Source organism: Psittacula echo (genome assembly GCF_963264785.1).
Source record: "Psittacula echo genome assembly, chromosome: 1".
Classification (NCBI taxonomy): Eukaryota; Metazoa; Chordata; class Aves; order Psittaciformes; family Psittacidae; genus Psittacula; species Psittacula echo.
Genome location: NC_137735.1, coordinates 72407738 through 72420982, shown reverse-complemented (window position 1 = coordinate 72420982; position 13245 = coordinate 72407738).

Genomic DNA, 13245 nt, shown 5'->3' with positions numbered 1-13245 from the left:
TTATGAAGTTTTGATTTATGGTGTGTGTCTGTGCATAATTTAAGTTCAGATACCATTTTAATTTGAACTGGTAACTATTGTCATTGCTTGCATGAGGACAAAAAGCCACTGACTTTTATGTGACTGCATATGCATGTGGTTTTTGTTACTGATGGAAAATTAGGATAGATCAGCCAAGCTACTGGTGGAAGAAGATATGAGATATGAAGTTAAATTCAGTATTTAATGAATGGTAACTGAGCTTATTTTAGCATTACAATTGAAGTTTGACTATATGTGGGTGAATTCTCTCTGGAGAAGATTACTTTGCAGTGAATAGTATCCTGCAAAGACAATGAAATGCCATCTGAAACAAACTCTTTCTTGTTTTTTTTCTTGGCATTATTATTTTTACTTTATTTTCTTAAGAATTAAAGGCTTCTTATTTATGTCCTTATTAGTGAGATCAGAGAACTTTCAGGGAAAATAAGTTCAGAATGGTCAGGTGTTTGGAAGGACACTGTTCACAATGTTTTCATGTCTTCATAGCCTCACAAAAGGAAGTGCAGTTCCTAACTAAACTTACACAATAAAGCCAGACTGCATTCTTGAGCTTTTATTGAATTAAAGGTATCCATATGGAGAAAGTTTTCTGCAAACAATGCTCCCCTTTTCGGTAATTTTCTAGTAAATATGTGACAAAAAGGTGGTTATTTACATGAAGAAGACAATGAGTTAAGGAAGTCTTAGAGTCCTGGGTGTGCTCAGTGCTTAGAAACAATTGAGATCCATGTGAAAAGAGTTCTGTTCAGGACAACAGATGTTAAATTTCCCAAAATACTGTCAAAATCCTCCATTAAGGGTCAGTAATTGAATTATAAGTAAGTTGGATACAGCTAGTTGGGTATCATGTCACTAATTTAATAGTGTTTTCTGTAAGTACAACATTTCTCTGTAAATCTTGCATAGAATTTGGATTAAATTGTGCCTTGCTGTAAATTTTCAGGAGGAAGTGGAGCCCCTGTCTTGTGTCTTTGTTAGCCACAGAGATGAGAGGGGCTCCTAGTAATTTGCTGTTCTAGCTTCTTGTAAGTGGAAAGTTGATGGTTATAGGTTTTCATTCAGACAATGAAGTATCACAGTGATGAGCTGTGAATAAAGAGGGGAAGTACGTGGGTTGAAAAGATATTCCAGTATCCTAATGTTAATTGTAGAGGAATACAGGTACATGATTTCATCTTTGTATGTTAACCATTTTGGCCACACATGTACTTTTTCACATTAAAAAGATTTTTAAGAGTAAGAAAATTAGATCTAAAATGTTTTCCTTGGTAGATCACTTTTAAACCAGATTTGGTTAGTCAGTTTGGTGCCTCATAAGACTGAAGGTTTCTTTAAGGTCAGGATTAAGAAATACTTTTCTGAATTACTTTATATATAAGAGCACTAAAGAAAACTCTTAAATCTGGAAATTCTTACTTATACACAATGTTCTTTTTTTAAGTGGAAAGGGAACTATTTGATCTATTTTTATGGGTAGGTTTGTTCAAGAACAATGTAGCATAACATCCAGGAATATGTTAAATAGTTTTTATTTTTAATAATAAATTCTGACCTTGCTAACTATTCCACTCTGTAGGTTTCCACGTAAAGTGTTGTGTCTTCAAGGTTAAATGCAAGTAAATTTTTAATGATGTAAATCATGATAAAATCAATTTCTGTCTTTTATTTTTCCCAGTTGTTCATTTACGGAGAGGTTTGCAAATTGACATTTGTTGCCTTTTTTTGGTTTTAACTGTCTTCCCCTTTATGACCTACCCCCCCCCCCCCCCCCCATTTGGTTACTAAAACCTGTACATCTTACTTCATTTGTTTTAGTGCTCTAAAATAAATCATTGAAATAATGCACTTTGAGTAGTGACAGGATACTTTGTATCCCTTGTGAGCTGGCGCAGGTTATCTGGTTGAGCAGAAAACTGTGGATATCTCTATAGTCAAGTTTATACTTCAGCTTTATGGGTACTCTGTGAAGACCAAAGCTGTGTTTTTCCCTAGTAATTATCAAAAAGTCCAGCTTCACTTTAACACACTGTGCAGAATGTGAATATATTTTTTCAATAGCTCACGCTTTCAGTTAACTGCACACTTAATGTTTTAGAGTAATAGGCTTTCTGTAATGTGAAAACTTTGGCAGGTAGTGTTTATAATGTTTGCATACTTCAGTGAAGAGTATTAATTTAAGGCAGAAGTTTTGAGAATGGTTAGAGTGCGTCATCAAGGCTGCAGCAGCTTTAGCTGATTATAGTCTTGCATTATACTTTTAAGGTTGTAATATGGCTGCTGTTGAATTGAATGACAAAACTCATAGGATTTTGCTCTGTGTGATCAAGATGTTTCTTGTACTTAAGCAGCAATTGCTCCTTACCTATGTTTGGTTGGTTTTGTTTGTTTTTTTTAAATACCATGTACTGTTAATACAAACACACTTCTTGCTCTTGAGGTAAGGATTTGGCATGTTGGCTGTACCAACGTGAGTTACTAACTTGATGCTTTCTTTTTGCAGTGTAACAAAGGGTCTTGCCTTAAGTTGGGTAGGTCAATTAGTTGCAATTTTGTCATTTCAGGTTCATCTGAGGCTTGCTTAGCCATTCTTTAATAGGGAAGATAAGCAAAAGCTTCCTCCATGATGGACTAAATTACCAGTAGGGACTGGAATTTACGCTGTAGTATATCCAGTCATCTGGTCAGGACCCAAACAGATTTTTTTTTTCTGAAAATGCTGGTTTGGCTGACTTGGGTGTATTGTTTTCCTTGCAAATAGAGGGGAACTTTTTCTTAATTGCCACAATTTAGGAATCCAAGATATGCAGCCACTGCACGTACTGACCCTATGAATGGCGGTTTGAAGAAAGAATACTGTTAAAAATCACGAAGTAATCAAAATCAGTGTCTGTATTTCAACACGTGCGCTTTAGTGCTTGCAATGATAACATTCACTAATTCTTTTCCATAGGTAATCCTCTGTATTTCTGAAATTCATATGTTGAAACTTCTGTTGGTTTAATTAATTGTTTAATTTTGTTGGTTGATTAGTGTCTGAATAATAATTAATCATGAAATAAAAACGAAACTTGGAGGTCTTTGTCTGAATAATGCAGATAATGAAAATATTTTAAGTATTTGAAAATGCTTTCATTCAAAGTACTTTGCCAGTATCACACTACAAATGAGGTTGAAATTATAATGATTTTGTTTCAAATGCCCTGCAAAGGGATCAGTCTGCTATCGAAAGTGGATATAAGGTGGAGCAGTTCAAATGGTGCATCATTTATTGAAAATATTTGCCGCCTGAGAATAACGAATTTCATGTTATCAATGGCTATATCATTGGAAAAATTTATGAGCATTGAAGAGATTGAACTGGGTCAGGAGCCTGATTTGTGAGTATGAACAGCTTCTTTTTGCCAATAAAGCAAAATTGGGCTCCTAGGCATGAGGCTGATTTATAGTGCCCAGTGGCCCTGATTTCAGAACTTAAGCAAGATGTTGTTAGAGAAAAAAATTGCAGAGGCAACTTTTTGTTCATTTCAGGCTTGGTGGTTCTGTGGTAGAATTTTTTGGCTGTCTGAAGACCCTAGTGGTCTTTGTTTAACTCTATCATAGCATGTTTTCCGATTTACTGTTGCAGCAAAGGAATGGGAAATTGCTCTGTCCCTGCCAAAAAAAGCATATTTGTTTGATGTTTTTTAAAATTTAGTATTTTGATACTTAACTAACTGGGAACATAATGGCATTCGTATTATTAATATTATGCAATATTACTATACAATTGCTAATATGCAATACTAGTTCAGTTAATGCTGATAAACTCTTGGTAATTGCAAAACCAACTCAAAACTTCATTGCATTTAAAGCAAAATTAAATTTTGCTGTCCTGAAACATGTGGCCAGGACACAGTTGTATCTGATAAGATCCGTACATATGTGGCCTTGAGTAACATGTTAGACTTGCAAGCGGCTCCGTATAAAAGCCAGAAACTGAATTCTGCTTTCATCACATCTAAGGGAATTGAATTTTCAAGTGTAAATTATTAGTGGAACTCATAACATTTACTTGCATACTGTTTTTCTGTTCATTATTTTCTCCATTAGTTACTGTTTGGTGTATTTTAAAACATTAACTCAAAAATGGAGTCTGGGAGAGAGGTAGGAACCAGCTACCTTCCTACTGTGGATATATATAAAAGTCAGTTCCTACTATCAGGTAATGTTTGTTTGAAAACAAACATTTGTTCTGGATAGCTAAAACTGTTGTCTTCTGTTGGAAATCACATTCAGGCGCTTGGGCAAGTTCAACCATTTAAGGGACTACACTTCAGGACTACTTAGGTTTGGCGTTGATTGTTACCAGTGATGACTGTGGAGTGGTAACTGGTGGTTTAAACTTCTCTTCCTGGGTACAACATGCTTTCCTAAAACATCCCTTTAACAGAAAATATTTGAAATTATTTTGACCAATCTTGTAAGTAGTAGTGATACTAGTATTATAAAGCTATAGCTTAACCTCTGAAACCCAGAGAGACTTGGCTCATGTTCTGTTACCACCAACTGCAAAACCATGTTTTTTTGTGACTAGTTGGAATATTTATATAAAACAACTTTATTGTGCACTTTCTTCAACTGTAGGGTAAAATTGCTTCCCAGAACATTTTGCAAAACATGCTCTTTGTTTTTCAGTTAGTCATACTTGGTAGTCACAAAAGCTGTTATAACTAATCCTCTTGTAGGGAAGGAATAAGTCTGTTGTAACAGCTACAGTTTAATTATAGTCACGGTATACCTGTTTCTTTTGGATCCAGATTCTGATTTTGCAGATTTTTATGTAATGTATTTCAGAGTGATGCTTGTGAATGATCTTCTTGAGCTGCTAAAATTGGATTCTTTCAAGTAGCAGAAACGGAATTCTCCCTCATGATTTTTTTCAGAATAATGGAGAGACTGTGTAGGTTCCTCACTACTTGTAAGATGCATACAGGACTATAAAGGTAAATAAAATGACAGTGTTTATGAACTGTTTATTCTAGACAGCCCGTAACTTATGGTTCATGGTAATGTGTTGACTTTTCTTAGATCTGTGTGGATTTTACAGGATTTATGTATTGCAGAGTGTTTCACTCTACTTTGCTCTAAATGAAACCCTTAAGATGAAACATAATAAGGAAAAAAATGATTCATAAAATGTTACCCGCAAAAATAAAAGCATGACCTCTTTATGTAGACACTCTTAAAATCTTTGCTCTAAGGAGTTACTAAAAACATTTTATATGTTGTTGAAAAGAGTGGTTCTTTCAATTAAAACCAAAATAACTGTTGGGCATTAATTGTATATTGGTGGATATTATTGTACTATCAAAAATCAGATATAGGTATCTTTATAAGTGATGAACCAGCTGATGATCATCTGTTTTGCTACAATTAGGAGCACCTTTTCACTCTGACCTTTCATCTTTTTGCAGTTGAGAACATTACCCTGGTGGTGGTGTTCTGCAATGTTTAGGTCAGTTTCCAAGAGTAACAAAAAAATGGAAATGTGTTTAGACCTGTTGCTGTGTTATCTTCTGACCTATGGCTTGGGTTTAAACCTTGTCTTGGATTTAATAGATATGTTTTCAAGTCAGCTGTGCTATTGAGTGTGGCTTGAAGTCTTGAAAAACATTTTCTGAAATTCCTTATAGTGCCACTTTAAATGTAAGTTTGGAAACTTTAAATGAAAGTGTGTAAAGTTTCCTTTGCAGAGTGTTATTAACTAGAGGGATTCTGGATTAATTTAGCAGCCAGGTCTCTTTTTTCAGCCATAAACCATGCTGTCAGGGAAACTTAATTACACTTTAAGTGGGATGCAAATGAGTTGTGACACTACATCATTTCACATGAAAGGTTCATTGCTTACATTAACTGTGCAATGCTCTCTCCTAAGCATAGGGCTCATTACAGTTTTTCTGGTTTTTAACATGGCTACATCTGAGTATGGCTTTTACTTTTAATATGTGTCTCCTCAGTACATCTCCCCTCTTTAATCGCTTAAGCTTTAAGCTGTTGAGTTTATTAAATGAGTTGAACCTGAGTTGCATAGAAGGTACTAAAATAAAGACAGGCTTTACAGGCTTCCAAAACTTTCACTTTTGAGTTAATTTGTTATCTTAAGAGTTTTCATGTATACAGAGCTGTTGCATGTGCTTTGATATGAGACATTTCCCTTTGTGAGGGTGTTTGTTTCTGGCTTCTGTCCCAGAAAAATTGGAAGAAAAGAGATACTATTATTCTTGATGATTTATCCTCTTCATTGGGTCATGGTAAATAATGATGAATCTTTTCCAGTGGAATGAAAAGTGTTTATATTGACCCCAAATCAAGGAATTTTGATTCATTAGTCATTCTCAACTGAGAAAATAACTTATAATGGTATGTCTTAAACTCCTAGACCAACTCCATAGTTAGCCAGTAGGTTTGCACTGTCAACCAATTGTACCTGCCTTGGTGAAATAGGTCAAAAGAATGTTTGTTGGAAGCAGTATTTAGTTGTCTTTAAGTCTTAAAAAGACTTAATTTTCATCTTAAGTCTCCTCTACATAATATCCTCTTTCTTCCTTTAGAAAGGGCAGGGGGTTGTAGGAGAGAATTTTGCTTTTCTGGCACAACAGCAAGTGGTCATGTAAATCCATTAGTTGTTTTTTCTTGCAAGAATATCATATCAATAATGACATGATATTCCTCAAGTTTTATCTTCAACTTGCATTGTGCAGCCAATTGATAGCACTTTGACCTAGTGTTGAAATCGTCCATTCTCAGGAATTTCTGCTGATATGTTTGATAAGAATATAAAATCTTTGGGCTTATTTTATTATCATTATACTTATTTTGTTTGCATGTTCACACTAAGCTAGAGTCTAGTTAAACCCTTAATTGCTGCTTAGATAGGGTCTTGAAGGCAAGACTCTCGGGGACTATCATCACTTCACTGCTAATTTGATAGTTACCAACTAATCTAGTAAGCCCTATTCCATTTCACTGATTTAGTGCTCATGAAAGATGCCAATATTCTACCCTTGACTATATCTTTAAATCCAAGGTCAGTGTTTTTCTGTAGCTGTGTTTTGTATAAAGAGCAAGTTTATTGTCAATTCACTTGTGTTCCTAAGGAACATGCTGTAACTCCGCTGAAGAGGATGAAACTATGATTCTGTCTCACTGTGTGCTCAGGCTGTTGTCAAGAGCAGAGTTTGAATTCATGCTTCGGTAGCATCAATTATCCTGCTTAAGTCAGAGTGGTCACTATGGGACAGAGTGGGACTATTCCTTGAAAGACTTTGGCAAAAACAATACCTGAAAAAGCTCTAATGAAAAGTTTATTACATCAGCAGTCTACCTCTATTCTAAAGTTATGCATCTCTGAACGATGTGTATCAGTGGCTCATTAACTGCAAAACTGCAATTTTAAGAAGAGTATCCAAGTTCATAAACACTGTTTGACATGCTGCTGTGGACCTACGCAACAAAAAACTTGCTTTTCCTTAGGGGGGACAGAAAAAAACCAAAGCAAATTTCAGATCTTTCAGATCAGTCTTCAAATGTTGTAGTAAAGTAGCTGTAAAAATATTCCTAAGGAGGCATGTACTGGGGGGAAAAAATGGAATACTCTGTTGTCGTGGTTTAAGCCAGTTGGCAAGTCAGCCACGCAGTTTCTACTCCCCCCTCCCCCCCCCCCGAGGGATGGGGAGGAGAATCGAAAGAATGTAACTCCCACGGGTTGAGATAAGAACAGTCCAATAACTAAGGTATAACACAAACCACTGCTGCTACCACCAATAATAATAATGATAAGAGAAATAACAAGGGAAGAGAATACGATACTACCCACCGAAAATAAGCCCGACAGAGAAGAGGACGTGCCCTTCCGGGTAACTCCCAGTTACACCCCCCGGGCATGACGTGCTGTGGTATGGAATACCTCTTTGGCTAGTTTGGGTCAGGTGTCCTGTCCCTGCTTCCTCCCGGCTTCTCCTCCTCCCTGGCAGAGCATGAGACTCACAAAGTCCTTGGTCAGAGTAAACATTCTGACCAGCAACTGAAAACATCGGCTTTATCAGTATTATGCCCAGGCCGAAAGTCAAAACCACAGCGCTGCACCAGCTACTAAGAAGGAGAAAAAGTGACTGCTGCTGCTGAACCCAGGACATCTGTTGTGTCATTAACAGTTAAGGGTTTCTAGCACTTCTGTTCCAATACAGAATTGCACCTAGAGTTAAAAATTCAGTGCAGTTACTCAAACAGTATGATCTTACTGGAATATTCACCATTAAATTCCATCTTGCTGAGGGCCAGAATGCCTGGGAGTAGATGGGTGAGTGTTCTTCCGTGCACTCTTCTGCATGATTGTTTTCCTCTGCAGTCTCTTTCCTGTTGTTTTGTCTGTTGCCTTTGCTGAATCAGGCGTGTTGAGAAAAGTGCGGAATGGGCAGCACTTGTAATTTAGCCTTTGCTGTACCTCCCTTTCTAGCTCATACTAGGGAGGGAGTGGCAGTTAGGAAGCACTAATATATTACTGATATAGTTGTCTTGAGACAAAAGGTAGCAAGCAAATAATTTTCATTATTTCAAATATCCTGCCATCATTTCCTCCTGAGTCACAGCAGTTATGAACTGCCTAATTGATTATTTACAATGTGCTTTTTAAAGTGAAATATTTTGTTTTCCTGCAGTTGTTATAATTCCTGAGGAAGATGCCATGGTGTTTGGTAACAATAGTGATAGCAACGTTTAAAAGATAATGGTTATTGAACTAAGGGAAAAAAATTACCTTTCTTGAAATCTTCAGTTGTAAATATTATTCAAAGTGTTCTGAATAAAGTGTGGTGAATAAATGGCTTGCTTTGCTTTGAATAGTTATTTGTGATTTTTAATATCTTATATAATATTTACATTTTAATAGAATCACTAGGGTACTTCAGTGTCTTTATAACTAATGGTCTGTAACTAGAAACTCTAAGTAGCCTTTATAAGTATTATTTTGCTGCCATGAAATGACACTGAAGGTGGGAAATGTTATAGATTAAGTTGTGGAAGAAAGTTGAGACTAAACATTGACTCCGTTATATTGAGTGGTATTTTATGCTGAATTATTTTAAATGGAACATCTTGGGCTGCTTATCTTGATAAGATGTAGCCTGAAATAGAAGTTGAACAATGCCCACAGTGGTCACTAATTTATTTTTTTTCCTTCGGGGCTTGTCTTGATTAGGGTTTTTTTTTCATGTGTTCATTGTCAAGAATGTTTTGCCTGTGTTCAGAGCATATTGGGAATCTGACCCCTTTGCTGTTTTGGGGTGAAATTATGAATTTCACCTTCTTGTTTTTTTTGTAGGTGCTGTGATCTCATGAAAACAATTTGAAAAGCAAGTCTAGGGGAGCATTAAATCCTTCTTTTAGCATGAAGTAATATTGTTTCCACTCAGCCTCATATGATGAGTAAGAGTCTTAATTCTGTCTGGTTTAAAGGTGTCAGAAATTGATTCATTCTCCACATGGGAGACTTGAACTCTTTCTCCCATCTATATGAGCTGTCAAACAGCAATGTAAGCTATTAAAAAAGGCATTTTTGTATTTCAAAAAATGAGACTAGATTTAAGCTGAAAAAAAGACACTGATGATACTGCATGGTAAGTGTAGTATATAAACTCTTAGGCACATACATGCCTGAGAGCTTGTTACCCTTTAATCAAGATGGCAAAAGCAGCTTGATATACAGTATTAAATTTTCTCTTGCTCTTCAAGAGATGAACACTCATCTCATGGTGTGTTTGCATCCCTGTTGTGGAGCCTCTGCTAATATCATCCCCCTCCTGGTTGTGCAAGTGAAAGCATAAGAAAGTGTTTAAATCAATGAAACTAACAAATAAACAGCATGTGGCTGATGCATGGCTTGTCAGTTAGAAAATACAGTGTGTAGGGCATATTGATGGCTTCTGGTGAAGAACCATACTGGATATTGACAGCAGAAGTCTGTATGTGATGAACATCTGATTGGGATTATGTTTACTTGGAACTATAGCAAGTTGGCATTTGAGAGGAAAATGTGATCCAGCTTTCTGCTATGAAAAAACTATAAAGTATTATAATAGTAATGGAGTTAATGTGCTCTAAACATGTTTTAAAACTTAAATTCAGATACAGAGACTATATGAGCCTTTTATTTCTGTTCTATGTAAGAAAGAAGTTGGTGTTAATAACAATAGTATATCTTCTCAGGAATTCTGAGTTTATTTACCATTTTTGTATTAATTTCTAGCTTCCTTTGGATTTCACTTTTTAAAAACATAAATCCTAAGATTTACAGAGCATATAAAAGGCAAATTAAAAAGCCAGAGGAAAACGATCAAAAAAATCCTTATTACTGCTTAAGTGTTTGAATTTCTTTTAGCAGACACTTACACCCTTGTCCAAAAAATCATCACAAATATGCCATGTTGATGAGGTGCTGATATGCTGTGAATTGCTACAGGTTTCCATTTTGAACAAAATTAATTCATTTTAAATTCTTCAGGATGGGAAATATCAAAAAAGGTCTGTATTATCATGTCTTTTTAAAGAAATTGTCAGGAAGTGATCATGTTAGTCCAAGGTTCCAGAGCAATTGACTGTTTCAGGTTACTGTGGATGAATATTTCAGGCAGCTGAGTCCTTATTCCAAGTGGAACACTTCTCTTTAGTATAATTTCTTCAATAGTTCTGAAGTATTCCTAAATGTTGACATACAAGGCACCATTTTCTGGATTGCAGGTCAAATTTTACCAGGTTACTTACATTCCACTGAAGTTTGAATCTTGTCTTCCTCTCGAACTACTGTCTTCACCTATAAAGAAATACTACATTTACTGTGTACAAATTAGTAACTACTTCAGATTCTGATCAGATAGGAAAGCAAGTGAATTCTGTCTAAAATAAAGGAAATGTAATTGAGCCTTTTGAATTCCAGAAAGTAATTATAGTTTAGTATTTTTGTAAATGCAGTGAGCACCTATTCTATGCGTTTTTATGGCTCTGATAGGTTTGAAATTATCTTAGTGCAGGAAATCAATGAAAGTCATAATGCTGTGCTAGCCACTTCCTCTGGCAGGATTGTTGCCAAGTAGTTTTAGACCAATACAGTGAACGCACATCTCATCTTTAGCAACTGAAGTCATTATTTAAATAACTGCAAAAAATAAAAATTAAAATGGAGCCAAATAACTTACACGGTATACATAATTTGAGACCATTTCTGCCATGGGATGGGATTTATTCATTTGCCCATTGTTAACAGTTAACAACTGAAAAATCTGGACTGTAGATTCTAGAAAATGGAGCTAGGCTGCATCCTATACTTCTGAGATAGAAGTATTTGTAACGGAAAACCTAGTAGGGTATGACCTAGTTTTCACTGAATCCTATTTTTTGATAAAAACTTATTCCAGTAGCATCTCTTTGGTGAGCTTTCACTGTTGTAAATTATGACTTCAAGATCTTATATTTTAGAGATAGCAAGAAAAAGTATATAATATGTCTGCACCCAGAACATAATCTTAACAAGTTCTGAATCATTTTAAAATTATGATAATTAGATATATCAGGATTTAATAAATATTATATCATAGGCAGTTAGGACTCTGGCTTGGTACAGGTCTAATTCATTTACCTACTGAGGGCTGCAGTATTGTGTGAAAGACGCAAAAGGTGGTTAGGCAAGCAAGGGACCGTTGAAAGCAAGTGTAGAAAAGTCAAGTGGTATGTTTTGGAAATGGTATGATTAATGCTTACCTGTGTATTATCAATGTGGGTGTAGCTTTGGGATTATAACCATATGAAAGTGTGTGGCATGCAGTCGAGAGATTGCAATACAGAATTAATACGTTGATCTTATGTTAGGAAATATCCAAAGGAAGGTAACAGGAAAGATGAGGGATGAAAAGATTTATATATGAGAAAACAAAAATACTGTTGTACATGGCTTAACATCGGTAAATATTTCTAATTGTATAGCATCTTAAAAATTTTCTCTTGTCTAATGTTAGTCTTCATTTTAGGGCAAATTTTCCATAGTCCATTTTGTTCACATGTGCACTGTGAGACTTAACACCTCATTTCAGTTTTTGGTCAGATGAATTCGTTAGTGATAGCTGATACTCCACCCACTTGATTCTCTCATTAATAGAGGACAACAATACAAGTACTACCTTTTCATTCTAGATGATTTTGAACGTTGTTTTGAGACAGCAATTCTTGCCTGCTTCTAGGGGTTTAGTAGTGTGCCCTGAACGAATTAACAGTTTAAAAAAAAAAAAGGGGGGAACAAAAAATATCCCAACCCTGTAAAATACTTCCACTTAAGAACTGTTTACCTTCCCCCCCCCCCCCCGGAATTAGGTGAAATAACAATCACAAAACACTCCTTCAGAATGAATGTATGCCATAAATACCATTTTATAGGGTTTCCTCTGCTATTTAGCATTATGCTAAATAGGATATTATTTTAAAGCACCATTTTACTTTTCTAACAAGCAGCCTGTGGCTTGTGCATCTGTAAGCCATCATCACACCCATGCTTGTGAGTGGTGTCTGCAAACAGTTTTTCGGGTGATTTTTTTTTTTTAAATGAAACTAAAGCTATGCTTACAAATTGAAATATTGCACCTCAGAGCAAAAACTTTCAGTTGATTACAAATTTGGGTTAACCTCATAATGACAGTATCCTGGAGGTGGCAGCAAAGTACACACAAGGAAAGTAAAAAAGAAATGCATAAACAAGCAAGAGATTAATGATGCTATGCAGTACTGATGATGAGTCTGACTAAATGCATCAGCTTCTAGCTTAAAATGACGGTGCAGGTAAATAGAGGATTGATGTATTTCTCTCTCTCTCTTTTTTTTTTTTTTTTTTTTTTTTTTAAAATGGGTTTCATCCAGATGCGCCAAATTCCTCATTTTACATCTCCATTTTTAGCAGAACATAGAAGTTTGTGCATCCCTTCATTTTCAGTATTGTTACAAGCAACTAAGGCAAAAAGCCCTTTTGATTAAAATTTTTTTGTGCACCAGTGCAGCACAGTTCAAAACCCATCTTCGCTAGTCTGCCTATATTTTTCAAATAGCTTCTCTTAATCTGGAAAGATACATGTTTCAATCCCTCTTGTTTTTCATATCTTCAGCATTCATAGTTGTATGATTAACTGG